The sequence below is a fragment of the Nelumbo lutea genome, chromosome 2 (genome assembly GCF_056320005.1).
Source record: "Nelumbo lutea isolate HS-2025 chromosome 2, American lotus-T2T, whole genome shotgun sequence".
NCBI classification, from domain to species: domain Eukaryota; kingdom Viridiplantae; phylum Streptophyta; class Magnoliopsida; order Proteales; family Nelumbonaceae; genus Nelumbo; species Nelumbo lutea.
The window spans coordinates 97,403,408-97,418,074 of record NC_142685.1 but is presented as its reverse complement, the minus strand read 5'-3'; the positions used below and the strand labels follow the sequence as shown (position 1 = coordinate 97,418,074).

The window sequence follows — 14,667 nt, the reverse complement described above, 5'->3', positions numbered from 1 at the left end:
TTAGTTTAAGTTGTAATTCACTAATATAAGTCTCATAAATGTTCAGTTTAAGGTGTAATTCACAAAAAAAATGTTTAGTTTAAGTTGTAATTCACTAACATAAGTCTCATAAATGTTCAGCTTAAGCTACTCCACCAGTTCGGTAACACCCATTGGTTGTGCTCGAGTTTAACCCTAGCAGATAAGGCAAGCTGCTCCACCAGTTTGACAGCACACTAGTGTTATCCTTGTTAGGATAAACTCCCCAAGTCTATTTAATGGCTGAGAACATTCTAAACTAACATGAGTCTCATAAGTGTTCAGTTTAAGGTGTAATTCACAAAAAAACATACTAACTAATTAGAGCATAAAATAATAATGTACTTTATTTATTCATTGATGATGCTTTATGTACATCAATCTGATTAGAGCTAAGTACATACACTGTCTAACACCACCCACAACACTCCGTTGGGCCTCTCTTTGTTATATATATATATATATATATATATATATATATATATATATATATATATATATATTGTCAGACAATAGCTCCCCTAAGGATACAAAACCAACTAGATGTCCATGGAAATACCCTGAGTAGTAGTATTAGATTCGACCTTACGATAAACTTTATTAGTTGAATTATATTCTTGTTCTTTGGATTCTTTTCGAGTTAGAATTTTTAGGTTTTGCAATCAAGTCCTAACATATCTTCTTATTATGTAGAGGCTTTTGACATTTGGTACACCACTTGGTAGCTAAGAAATTCTGCTCCCCCTAAATAGTATTCATGGTTGACTTCTACTTTCCTATAGCTGGACAAGAGAATACACCCCTTTATAGAGGGAAGGTCCTTGTATCCAAAAATTCATACATGGATAGGTTCATACGAAGGATGGAAACGAGGGAAAGAAAACATTCTCTTCTTATCTACTAGAGCATTATAGGCTTTTGCATCCTTGTCACTTCTCCAATTAATCTATTGATAATGATCTAGTTCTTTTCAGATTTCATTAAGATCAAAGAAACAAGAAAATGAACTCTTATTACCTTGCTCATACATAGTAGACTTAGCCAACAATTGATAAAGTACATGAGCATGGTTCCTTTGTTTAGAATAGGTTTCTTTAGTTGGTTAGAAATCTTCTTAGTTGTATCTATCCACATGAATATTTCGTCAAAATTATGGTCAAAATCCAATTCATTGGTAATCAGATAATTCTCCTAAACTCACTTGGCATGAATAACCCCTTTCTCCTTAGGTTCCACAATATCTCCACCCAAGTAGTCTAGCTTCCCTCTTCCCTCGATGTACAATTTTCCCTTCAACTACTCTAGATAATTGTAGACATCGATGAGAATAATAGAAATTGGTAAGTTTGTATTGTCAACATTTGAATTGGATATCGGAGATGAGAGGATGTGGTGCTCGAGATTGTTGAATCTTGTAGACATAATATTAGTCAATGAATCCATCAATAAGATACTGATTTTTCTTTCTTACCAACTCTATTATCTTGCAAAAATAATTTCAACAAATAAAGTTGTAAACAATGTTTTAATATGTAGAGGCATGATGTGAGGCATTCCACTACCTGGGGGTATCAAGCATAGTTCAGAATGTAAGAGGTGTGAGCCTCCTGAACACAATGATGCCTAAGCCTCCTTAAGGGGAGGGGTATAAGGAGGAAGGAGAGGAGGAAGAAGAGAAAAGAAGATTCCATTTTTCTTTATTTTTAATAATTTTTTTTTTTATATTAAGAAGAATGAAGATGCATAGAACTAGTTGAAAGGGGGGGGGGGGGGGTTGAGGCTAAAGATAATAGAAAATACCTACAAGAACAAAAAGACATTAGAGGTCCTAAGGTGTGGTCTCAAGGCCAGTTACTCTAATAGTCAAGTTAGTCAGGGCATGTGGGGAAGAGCATCAATGAGTAGAGAGAGAATGTAAGAAAGCAATACCTTCAATCCCCTTGCCTATTTATAGGTGAGGTGGTTATTGAATGCAAGTCTGATAAATTTACGTCTGATAAACTTGGTAACATCTTCCCACATCAGATTGTTTTTACTGCCCATGTCATTCGAGTTAACACCACATAGCCAAATGTTACAAGATATATCTTGGGCATTAAATAAAGGGAAAATTTCTTAAACTACCCCTATGGTTTAGGGCATTGACTAACTCTACATTTTACTGTTCACATATTGTCTTCAACCACCTTTTAAGTTTTTTGACAATTGCCATCGTCGTTAAATCATGATAGACATGATGAAATTATGTTTTTGACCTTCTGTTAAAAATGACAATAGGCGCACATATGGATTAAATTACGTTATTGGCCCTCCATTTAACGCATAGGTGTGGTCCGAAAGAAGCTTGTAAAGTAGCTTGTTCCCAAAAGACAGGTCATTCTTGTTTGAGGAGAGGACGAACTCCATTATTAAAAATGACAATAGGCGCACATATGGATTAAATTTCGTTATTGGCCCTCCATTTAACGCATAGGTGTGGTCCGAAAGAAGCTTGTAAAGTAGCTCGTTCCCAAAAGACAAGTCATTCTTGTTTGAGGAGAGGACGAACTCCATTATCTACAACAATAACCGCTACAATCTCCAGTTGGTAGTGCAATGGTGAAGAAGGTGATTTTGTGTACATGTTTGTACAGAAAACTAGTGTATGCAACCTCCTCTATCTTGTAAGTGTATGGAAAAACCCTAATCACCTTAGTGGCATTAAACCCTAAACCTTCTCATTAGAAGGACGACATTTGTCTTTTGCCTTCATTTTTTCTTGACTTTCTCTTATAGTTATTTATGTTTTTTTCTTTGCAATGGGATTGCAAAAATATATTTGTTTATTGTTTTTTTTTTCAAAATCTACCATCATTAAGGTATGTACTAACAAGGCATTATGATTCTTCTTTTTATGCCATTTTTAGTTCTTTTAGCTATCTTTTGGGGGACCAATCATGGAGATTCATGGCTTTGACACACCCCATTTGGTCTGGTTAAAATGGCTATGGGGACCAGTTTAATAGTGTTGGAACCATGTGTTTGTTTCATAGGGTTAGATGTGGCATGTTGGGACCCTTGTGCTTTCTTCATTGTACACATGGGATCTGCACGTGTGTAACTATAGCATATATGCTGAACTGGTTTCTTGCTGATATAAATAGCACCAAGTGATTGGCGAAATGCCTAAATCATGTAGTGGGTAGAACTGGCATCTTTAGTCCAACCAAATATATATATACATATATATATATATATATATATATATATATATACCTGGATGAAATTAAACAAAATTTGTCAAGTGTTTTACATTCTCCTAATTGAATGTAAAACACTGAAATGAGATCCGAGCAACAGGTTTTTGGCCTCCAATGATATGGGAATGGGTATATGACACTGAAATGATTGATCAATATTTCATGAAGAATCTAACACTCAAATGGTGAATGATTGAATCTTAAATATTTCGCACTGAAGTTATTAATCGATAATTTCATGATGATTTAAACATTTTGATTGTTGTAACCTAAAGTCTATTAAAATTTGAGGAAGCCCTTTTTGTGTATTATGACATATTTGTGCCTACATAGTGATTGAATCCTAAATAGTTGATTACTATAGATTACAATGCATGGGAGAGACCCTTTATGATAGTTCTCTGCATGCATAGTGAACAAATTGTAAATATTTGACTGCGATAGCTTATTAGTGAAATATGAGAGAGGCCTATATATGTATTCTGACATATCTATGCATATTTAGTGAATGAATACTATATGACTACTATAACTTTTGGTATATTTAAAACTAAGAAATGCTAAACTTTTTATTGCTATATCTTATAGTATAGTTGATGGTATAGTAAAAGCTATGATAGGCCCTTATTCACTGTGTAGATAAGTGCCCTTTAACAGACTATAGGCTATATCAGATTTGTCAAATGGGTCACCAGTTCCTTCCATCAAATACACAACTCGGTCTTCTAATTGAGTCAAAATTGTACTAAACTCTAATCTATATCAGATCTGTCAAAGGGCATGAATCTATACAGAGAATATGATACTAGCATTTTATATCATATCTATTTGAGTTATGTTGTATATGAATTGTTAGAAATGTAATTTTCATTTTGTCATTTAATCCCAATTCTTTTTTGACAATGGCTGAATTTGTGTGTTTCTATCATGTAGATAATGCAGATATATGTTTATTATCAATTATGGTGGTCATTGGTAGAACACAAATGGAAAGTTGTTATATGTAAATGGTCAAGTTGGACATGTGGAAAATGTTTACAGTGATCAGATATGTTATTTAGACATTTTGAATGACTTCTACAATTTGACTAGCATACCTCTTGGGAGTATGGTGACCATCAACTACAAGAGAGTATCACCATGGGGAGGGGTTGGAAGGTGATGATGATGTGAGTGATGTATGGGTCATGATGGTAATGATGACTTAGGCTATGATAGGGATGTTGAGGATGTTGGTCATGAGGGTGAGGATGATGAGGGTGTTGATAGTGTTGTAGTAGGGCATACTAAGGATGTGAGAAGGAGTGCTAGTGAAGGAGAAGGTCATGAGGGGGATAATGAGGGTGTGTGTGGCAGCGAGTAATGCTGAAGGTGTATAGGGTGGTGATGATGGTTGTGTAGCAAGAGTTAGAAGTAGAGGTAATGGGGCTATGACTACTTTATTTGATAATGAGCCAATAAGTGATTATGATAGCCCATGTGGAGGGGAATTTGATTTTAGGAGGGGTAATCGATGACATGAGTTTGATTTTGAGTTTTTCAACCCAAGATTTCGGGTTGGGATGAAATTTGCTATAGTGAAAGAGTTTAGATATGTAATGCGACAATATTGTGTTGTGAAGGGTATAGAGACCAGAAAAGAAAGAAAAATGAGAAGTATAGATTTATTAGGGCTTGTGTTGCCAAGGACTGTGGTTGGAGGATTCATGCATCCCTTAGACATGATAGATGAAGCTTTATTGCAAAGACCTTACATGATACACATACATGTTTGAGGGTGAAAACAAATAGGAAAGGAACCAATACATGGCTTTCCACAAAGAATGAGGGGCTATTACGGGCTGACCTAACATGTCAAGTCATGTCCTTTGATCTGAAATTAGGAGGATGTCGAAGACCATTGGAGGAAAATATACAGAGCTAGATTAAAAGCTATTGATAGGATCAGAGGGTCATTAGCTGAATCATATGCAAGACTACCTCAGTATTACACAACTTTACTAACAATTAACCCTAGGTCTATTTTCATAGAACATGAAACATTTGGCATCTTCAAGAGAGTCTTCATTTACCTTGTAGGACCAAAGAATGGTTTCGGATGTCGAAGACCATTGGAGGAAAATATACAGAGCTAGATTAAAAGCTATTGATAGGATCAGAGGGTCATTAGCTGAATCATATGCAAGACTACCTCAGTACTACACAACTTTACTAACAAATAACCCTAGGTCTATTGTCATAGAACATGAAACATTTGGCATCTTCAAGAGAGTCTTCATTTACCTTGTAGGACCAAAGAATGGTTTCTTGGAGGGCTACAAAAAGATTGTTGGACTTGATGGTTGCTATACCAAGACTAGTGCAATAGGAGGTGTAATACTCTTAGTTGTAGGGCTTGATGGGAGTAATGACATATTTCCTATTGCATATTCTTTGGTGAAGGCTAAAAACAAGGATAGCTAGTTGTGGTTTTTGACCAACAGATGTAATGAGTATTGATGACCCACACAGGTGGACCTTTATGTCAAATAGACAAAAGGTGTGTATATAGTTTATATTTGATTATATTTAGGGCTTGTTTTATTTAACACTAATAAACCCAATTCTTGTGTGTTGGGCATAGTTGAGGGAATATTAGTTTGGATGCCTAGTGCAACTGGTTCTATTTATGGAACCTATACTGCAACTTCAGAAAAACATTCAAGGGGAAGGCATTGAAGGATGCTGTTTGGGCTACCGGGAAATCATACACTCAGTCTGATTTTATTCACTACATGAAAGTTATCAAGAGCTACTCCAAAGATGTTTATGGTTGGCTTTGCTGAGTCCTCCCAAACGCATGGTCCAGGCATGGGTTTGACCATGTAGTTAAGTCGAATGACATCACATATAACCAGACTGATTCATTTAATTCATGGATTAGGGAGGCTAGAACAATGCCCATTGTTGAAATGTTGGAATATATATGGAAAAGATGGATGTAGAAGATATATGAAAGACATGAGACTGCCAATGCACTTGGTGCTAAGCTATTGCCAAAGTTGCAATTAATCATTGATAGGAGAAGGAGAGAAGCCAGGTAATGTTTGATTAGCATACACTTTAATTCCTTTTGTTATGTTATTCTCTTGAATGGTTCATTACCTATATACTTATTATATGATGCACATGCAATTGTATTAGGGTTTTCTGTTTAGGGTAGTATGAGTATCAGACACTAGGGAATGACTTGGTTGATAATGTCACAAAGATGGACGTAAAGACATGCACTTATAGGGTTTGGGACATTAATGGCATCCCTTGTGCTCCTGCATTTGTAGTGCTAATTTACACAAGGGGTAGAGTAGAGGATTTGTGTAATAGAGCCCTCCATACGACCGCCTATGCGAGGGCATACAACCACTGTATTCATGCTTTATTGAGGAAGAAATATTGTCCACATGTAAATCACCATCCAATTAGACCCCCAAAAGTGATGCGAAGGCCAGCTCAACCTCTAGTCTACAGAAGAAGAGAAGAGAATGAGGTAGGTCCATCATACGACATGCCCCACTGAAATGTAAGACAGTCAGGTGTTCCATTTATGGTGTATTTGGGCACAATAGAAGGAACTGCCATGCCCCTCCCCCTAGTATCAACAGTACAACTATAGAGGTAATACTATCTAAGCAACAACCCATATGGACTTATTCTAACTTTGACATGTATTTGCTTATGTACTAAGGAAACTTTTGAAATTGTAAATGTAGAGGCCTAGTTTTGACCAACCTGAACCTGATCACATAGTTAGAAGGAAAGATTTACTTATAATAAGAGGGGGGGTGCAACTACCCATGCTTTGGGTTCCTCATCCCTCGCCACGCCTACTCCTTCAACATATGAAGTTAGGTCTTCATCAAGAGTAGTCGTTGGTCATAGCATGTCTAGTAGTACAAGAGGAAGGGCTCCTAATTCAGGTAGGGGTGGCAAAGGGATATTGAACCGCCTAAACACACAAGGTCCTCCATCAGTTAGACAGGTTTGCCAATTTAATTTGAGATTATATTAAAGTGAAGCCACCCATGTTTAATTTGTTAATGTGAACTCTATCAAATTAACTAACTCCACCCTCCCTATTTGTAATCTGGACAACCCAAGAGAGGTGGTAAGGGAAGGTTGCAACATCCACACACTGCCCCACCCGGAAAACAGTGTGGGAATACCTACATTCATCCCACAACCCACTTAATATTTGATATATGTTATGTTAATGACATTTCATTTTTTTTTATGTTCTTGCCACTTGATGCAATGTAGGTTGAAGAACAAAGCAATAAGAAATCAAATACTCTCAGCCTTGATACCTCACTGAATGGCATTGATATGTTTGGATAGCCAATTTGCGTACCTGACTTGGTGACATTTGTTTCTTCGAATGGAAGACATTGCCATTTTTTTTTTTTGTATAATTGACACCTGGTTTAGACACTCTCATGGACATATAATGACAACTTTTTTTGCCCTTTCTTTTGTATGTTTGAATGTCACACAACCCAAAGCTATTGGTTGTGAAGTGAGTAATGTGGTTGATAGTAGTCATTGTCTAATATGGATTCCTAACAGGTGTTTGGATGACATATATGCTACTACCGAAGTTGAAAATATCTGGGAACACTTTAAAACTATGATTAATATCATACTTGTGATTTTTTTGAGATTAATACTTCAGGTTTATGAATGATATGATACAAGTTGGTGTTTAAACTTGTGATTTTAGCTTTTGAGTTATTGTGTGATTAGCAGATGTAAGTTGTGGAAACCATGGTTCAATCGATTTGTGGTGAAAAATTGATAAGACATGAAGAACAATGAAACCCATAGTAGTCATTGTCTAATATGGATTCCTAACAGGTGTTTGGATGACATATATGCTACTACCGAAGTTGAAAATATCTGGGAACACTTTAAAACTATGATTAATATCATACTTGTGATTTTTTTGAGATTAATACTTCAGGTTTATGAATGATATGATACAAGTTGGTGTTTAAACTTGTGATTTTAGCTTTTGAGTCATTGTGCGATTAGCAGATGTAAGTTGTGGAAACCATGGTTCAATTGATTTGTGGTGAAAAATTGATAAGACATGAAGAACAATGAAACCCATGGTTCAATCGATTGAACTTGTAAAGACACATATTTGCTTTAAAAGGTAGAAATAGTCTGCTATTATTACTTTATTTCCCCAGAAGACATACTCTTCTTTAATTGCACTTGTATAAACAAATAAACTTAACTTTCACATGAATTAGTCTTCTATGTTTTCTGTTTGATCTTGTCCAAACCAGCCCAAGGTTTCAATTCTCTTGATCGAATGTTGTCATCGGTTTTGCAAAATGTTGAAATTAATCCAAAAGCCTTGGCAAATCATTGGGCCTACAAGATTTCGATTTTAAGTTCAGACCAGCAAAGTTGACACTATTATGGATGAAATTGATGTATGCCCATCTAATGTAGTGGCCTAAAAGCTTGTCATAAGAGGCAAGGTTGGTTTCATTGATAGCATGGTGAATTGCAGCTTGAAAGTGTATCATTGGTTCTAAATTTGGTCCTAACCTCATGGCATGGATGATTCAACTCTATGCCTCTACCATGACAACCTCATGAATCAAAACAGAATTGGTGGCATCTTGTTCAATATCAAATACGAAAGAAGAAAAACAACCATCTTCTTTGCTTAATCTAGCGAGGAGAAATTGAAGTCCAACAAATTGTTTATAAGAGACAATGTTCTTGGCAAGGACACTGTCTTCAGTAGTGAATTCGGGCAGGCCTTGTAACAAAGGCTAGGTATAACCCATATGGCTTTTGTGGAGATCAATGTTAGGGTCCCATGCCACACAAAGAGAGCCAAGTTAGCCAGTAAATTAAAGGGGAAGTGAGCCTGATGACTTAATGGGCCTAAAGCCCAATTTGAACTGAGCTAATTAGATTAATTAATTATGGGCGAATTTGAGATCAAATCTGCTTCTAGATCAGCAAGATGATAAGATATGTCTTATCCACTTAGGAGTTCTGATCCAAATAAAGACTTGGATCAAAGAACCCTCTCCTTGTATGATTAGGAAGCTGATCGAAGAAGGATTATAAATAGATGGAGAAATCCTTTTATTAAACACTTTTTGCAAATCCAGATCTTCTCTCTGTTCTGGTTGCCCTACCTAGTTTGATCTCCACATTCTTGGAGTGATCAAGAAAGGTTCTTAATTTTTATTCTTGCTTGAATTCTTGGTTTGCATAGAGAACCTGTGACTTTGCAGTTCTTGAATTAATTTTGGGTCTGTAAATAATTTTTTTTTTTCTAGACTCAATGTATAGGTATTCGATCTGATGTAATTATTAATAGAAATATGATTTTTATTTATTTTTATTTTGGATCGAAGATGGTGGCGCAGAAAAGGAGATTTCGCAGATGGGAGAAACGCTATCTGCGATTTGCAGTTTGTGAAATTGCATTCTGTGATCTAACCTCTGTTTTGCAGAATGGATTGTGCGAACAGCCCTGATTGACTGATTCTTGTTTTTTTTTCTTTTATCAGTATTTAATTTCAAATTATTTTCTTGAATTAAGGATTTAATTAAAAATCAAACCCTAGACCCATTTGAACCGAAATTGGTTCAAACTGTTTGGACCAATTCTAGGGTTTAATCAAGGCTGAAAATCAGCCCTAATTTCCCACTAATGAGCCTAAGGATTGATATTTAATTAAATGGTTAATTCGGCCCATCCTGTAAAGGCACAATTTTAAATAGTTAAAACTGCAAAAGCCCATTTTAAAGGATAAAGCTATATGTGCCGAACTGGGTAACCCTAATTCAGCCCATATACCTAGATAATATTAATGGTTAATATTATGGAATTTTAACGGGCTTCCAACTAGCTTTACAAATAATTAATTGATTGGATCAATTTATTCTTGCATGAGATGTATGGATGTGTGATGTGCTACGTACATGGGCCATAAGTACTTGGTCCATGCTCTTTCGACAGTGGCTCTTGCGCACACAACGACTGAATGCACATCATTTTCATGGTATTCCTTTTGGTCATTGGATGACTTCCCTTAGTGGTGGGCCCCACACCTCATCAAGAGGTTATGTGCGGAACCCTAGCCGATTTAAGGCCCACCGAAATCTGGCTTTATGAAAGTTAGTGGGAGCCATTTTAGTTTGACCTAAATCAAACTAGGGCGTAATTTTGTTCCCTCCAGCTAATATGAGTGCATGTGATAGGGAGATTCATATGATGAACTCTCTAAAGGCATTCCATCATTAGCATGAGGATGGGTCCTTCAGTAATGAGGAAACGCACAAAAAAATGGGTTATCCATTTGCTGTTGGGCTCGTTTGAGTGTTTCATAAGATGATAGGGGCGTTATAGACCGATGTGGGAGGGGCTTCACCAGAAAATGGGAACTCTCTCACGGTACCTTGGCGTTCACGAATATGATGGGTAAGCACTCACTGGACAGAAAGGTTTACCTGAAAACGGCTCTGAACCTTGTCTAACAGTGGCCAAAGGGAAAACTCATATGATGAGTGGATATGATCCTTCACAGAAAGGTGGTGGGGTTATGTAGCTGAAACAGTTGGCTCCATGCACCCTATGTGATTTTCCACATTTCCAGAGACAACCCGTAGTCTCCGTCACTGAGAAAGGAGGGAAATCTCAGAGATGAATAAATGGAAATGGATCGTAGATTAAAATCCATATCAATGAAATGAACATGAATCAAATTAGGTTGTGGATTGATGTTTGCTCTTTTATCAGAAAATGACGAACGGATCTTTTGCAAAACTACTTGATGACAACAAGTTGAAGGGCCCAAACTATGCTGACTGGTACAGGAACCTTATGCTGGTCCTAACTTCTGAAAAGCTGGACAAAGTGGCAAAGAATCTTGCCCCAGAGCGTCCGGGTGATAGGGCTTCTGAGGCCCGAAGGAGAGACTATCAAGAATGGGAGGAGAAAAACTCCCTTCCCCGGTGTTACATCATTGCCTCCTTGAACAACCCGATACAGAGGCAGTTCGATCAGATCGAACTTGCCAAAGACATATTGGACAGCCTCAGGACAATGTATGAAGAGCATAGTCGTTCTACTCGACAAAAGGTCTTGAAATAGTTCATTACCGCACAAATGTCCAAGGGTCAACAAGTTCATGACCATTGTCTTTGGATGATGGGATACATCAACGAACCGGAGGCTCTTGGATCCGGACTAGACCCTACAACCCAGATAGATGCTATCCTTAACTCTTTGCCTCCTTCCTTTAATCCGTTCATCATGAACTATAACATGAACAAGCTGAATGTCAGCTTACAAGAGCTCAGCAATATGTTGTAAAGAGCTGAAGAACTGATTAGAAACGATAAGCCTGTAGCAATGCTTGTTGAAGCTGGCAAGATAGGCAAGAGAAAGAGGAAGGCAAAGAAGCCTCAGAACAAAGCCACTAAGAGCAAGAAGCAAAAGAAAGACAAAGCATCGGATGCCTGTCACTTCTGTAAGAAGACCGGCCACTGGAAAAGGAACTGTCCTGCCTACCTGAAATCCAAGAAAGGTAACTTCGAAACTTGTGTTATAGAAACCAATTTGTTGGTAGTTTCTGCATCCTGGTGTATTGACTCCGGGGCTTCAATTAATGCATGTAACTCATTGCAGGGTTTCAAGGTAAGCAGAAGGCTGAGTGAAGGAGAAGTCACACTCTACTTGGGGACTACTATAACTGTTGCAGTCGCAGCCATAGGAACCATGGAGTTAATTTTTAGAGAATGAACAATTGTATTGAAAGACTGTTTTTATGTGCAAAATTTGGAGAAATTTTATTTATGTCTCAAAACTGTGTGCAGATGGTTATTCTGTCTTCTTTAGTAATACAATTACTATTAAAAGAAACAACAGATTCATCGCATACGGGGAACTAGAGAACGGTCTCTATGTTCTACATCATTCTCTAGAAACTAACATAACCGAAACTACGTCGGCTGAAATCCCCAAGAAGAGAGCCCGTGATACAGTTAATCCCACGTGTCTATGGCATTACCGACTTGGCCACATCGGTGTTGACCGAATCACAAGGTTGGTAAAGGATGGTCCTTTGGATTTTCTAACTGTAGAAGATCTTCCCACTTGTGAGCCTTGCCTACAAGGCAAGATGACGAAACGGCCATTTAACGGTAAGCCTGAAAGATGTACAGGCACACTTGACCTAATACATACTGATGTATGTGGTCCCCTAAGTGTTAAGACACGAAATCAACACGTGTATTTCATCACCTTCAAAGATGATTTTTCACGATACGGTTACGTGTACCTAATGAGACACAAGTCTGAATCCTTTGAAAAGTTCAAAGAGTTTAGACAAGAGGTCGAGAAACAGTTAGGGAGAGAAATTAAGGCCCTTCGATCAGATCGAGGTGGCGAGTATCTCTCTGACGAATTCAGGGACTACTAAAAGGACAATGGGATAGTATCACAATTAGCTCCTTTTGCTACACCACAACTTAATGGTGTTTCGGAGAGGAGGAATAGGACTTTATTGGATATGGTCCGTTCGCTTCTCATACACTCAGAGTTATCCACATCCTTTTGGGGTTACGCATTAGAGACTGCGATTTATGTGCTGAATCGGGTTCCAACCAAATCGGTTTCGAATACTCCATATGAACTTTGGACCGGAAAGAAGCCAAGTGTCAGACACTTGAAGATTTGGGATTGTCCAGCACACGTTAAAAGAACGAGTGCAGACAAGTTGGAATCCAAGACCAGTCGTTGCCTATTTGTAGGCTACCCAAAAGGTGTAATGCGCAATTCTTGGAAACCGACTATATCCTGGACACCCATCATCAGGAAGTTGTTCTTGATGATGAGAGCTCAGGGGCAGTGGGAGATGTCCCACAAGTTCCAGGTAGTGACCAACTTAGAAGATCCACTCGGGTATCCAGGCCACCAGTCCGTTATGGTTATGACTAGAATAGTTACCTGGTGGAAACCTTAACTAGTGAGGAGGATCCCGTGACTTACATGGAAGCTATGTTGGACATAGATTCCCAGAAGTGGGTGGAGGCAATGAGAGCAGAGATGGACTCAATGGAGACCAATGGAGTCTGGACTCTAGTAGATTCGCCCTCCGGGGTAAAAGAAATCGGTTGCAAATGGATTTACAAGAGGAAGAAGGGCCCCGATGGTAATGTTGAGACCTTCAAGGCTCGTCCGGTGGTGAAAGGGTACACTCAGAAAGAAGGCATTGATTATGAGAAAACATTTTCGCCTGTGGCCATGCTTAAATCCATTAGGATCCTGCTAGCTGTAGCAGCATACCATGATTATGAGATTTGGCAAATGGATGTCAAAACTGCATTCCTGAATGGATATCTTACTGAAGATATCTAAATGCCGTAGCCACAAGACTTCATTGCTGTAGGTCAAAAAAACATGGTATGTAAGCTTAACAGATCCATTTATGGACTTAAGAAAGCTTCTAGAAGTTGGAACATTCGTTTTAACTCTGCTGTCAAATCGTTTGACTTCGAGCATAATCCGGATGAACCCTGTGTCTACAGGAAGTACAGTGGAGATAAGATTACCTTCTTAGTTCTGTATGTAGATGACATTCTACTCATTGGGAATGATGTAGGTATGTTAACTACGGTGAAAGTATGGCTATCACAGCAATTCTCCATGAAAGATCTCGGAGAAGCCTCCTATATACTGGGTCTTCGACTCTATAGAGATAGATCAAAGCGGATAATTGGATTATCTCAATCTGCTTATATTGACAAAATAGTCAAGAAATACAGCATGGAATACTCCAAGAAAGGAAATATTCTTTTTAGGCACGGAGTCACTCTATCCAAGAAGATGTCTCCCAAGACTTCTGAGGAGATTGATGGCATGAAAGATGTTCCTTATGCCTCAGTCGTAGGGAGCATCATGTATTCCATGCTGTGCACTCGTCCCGACATAGCTCAGGCAGTGAGTGTAGTAAGCAGATTTCAAGCCAACCTAGGGCATGAGCATTGGACTGCTGTGAAAAACATACTTAAGTACCTTCGACGGACCAAAGAGATTTGTCTAGTATTCAACGGTAGCTCACTACATCCAAGGGTATACAGATGCCAATTTCCAGTCAGACCCAGATGATAGAAAATCTACATCTGGATATGTTTTCACGATAGGATCGTGTGTTGTTTGCTGGAAAAGCAGCAAATAGGGGTCCACTGCAGACTCCACGACCGAGGCCGAGTACATTGCCACAAGTGAGGCTGGCAAAGAAGCCGTGTGGATGCAGAAGTTTATTCATGAGTTGGGAGTAGTTCCGTCCGACACATCACCCATCCCATTGTTGTGTGACAACAATGGAGCCATTGC

General features: G+C 38.2%; 1 long non-coding RNA gene across 1 annotated transcript; it reads left to right on the top strand.

The window, feature by feature from the left end:
• The first annotated feature begins 2,394 nt into the window (after window positions 1-2,394).
• Window positions 2,395-7,957, top strand: LOC148872221 (uncharacterized). The gene is made up of 2 exons (XR_016107028.1): window positions 2,395-2,681; window positions 7,554-7,957. It is a non-coding gene; the product is annotated as an uncharacterized LOC148872221 (long non-coding RNA).
• Window positions 7,958-14,667: the final 6,710 nt, after the last annotated feature.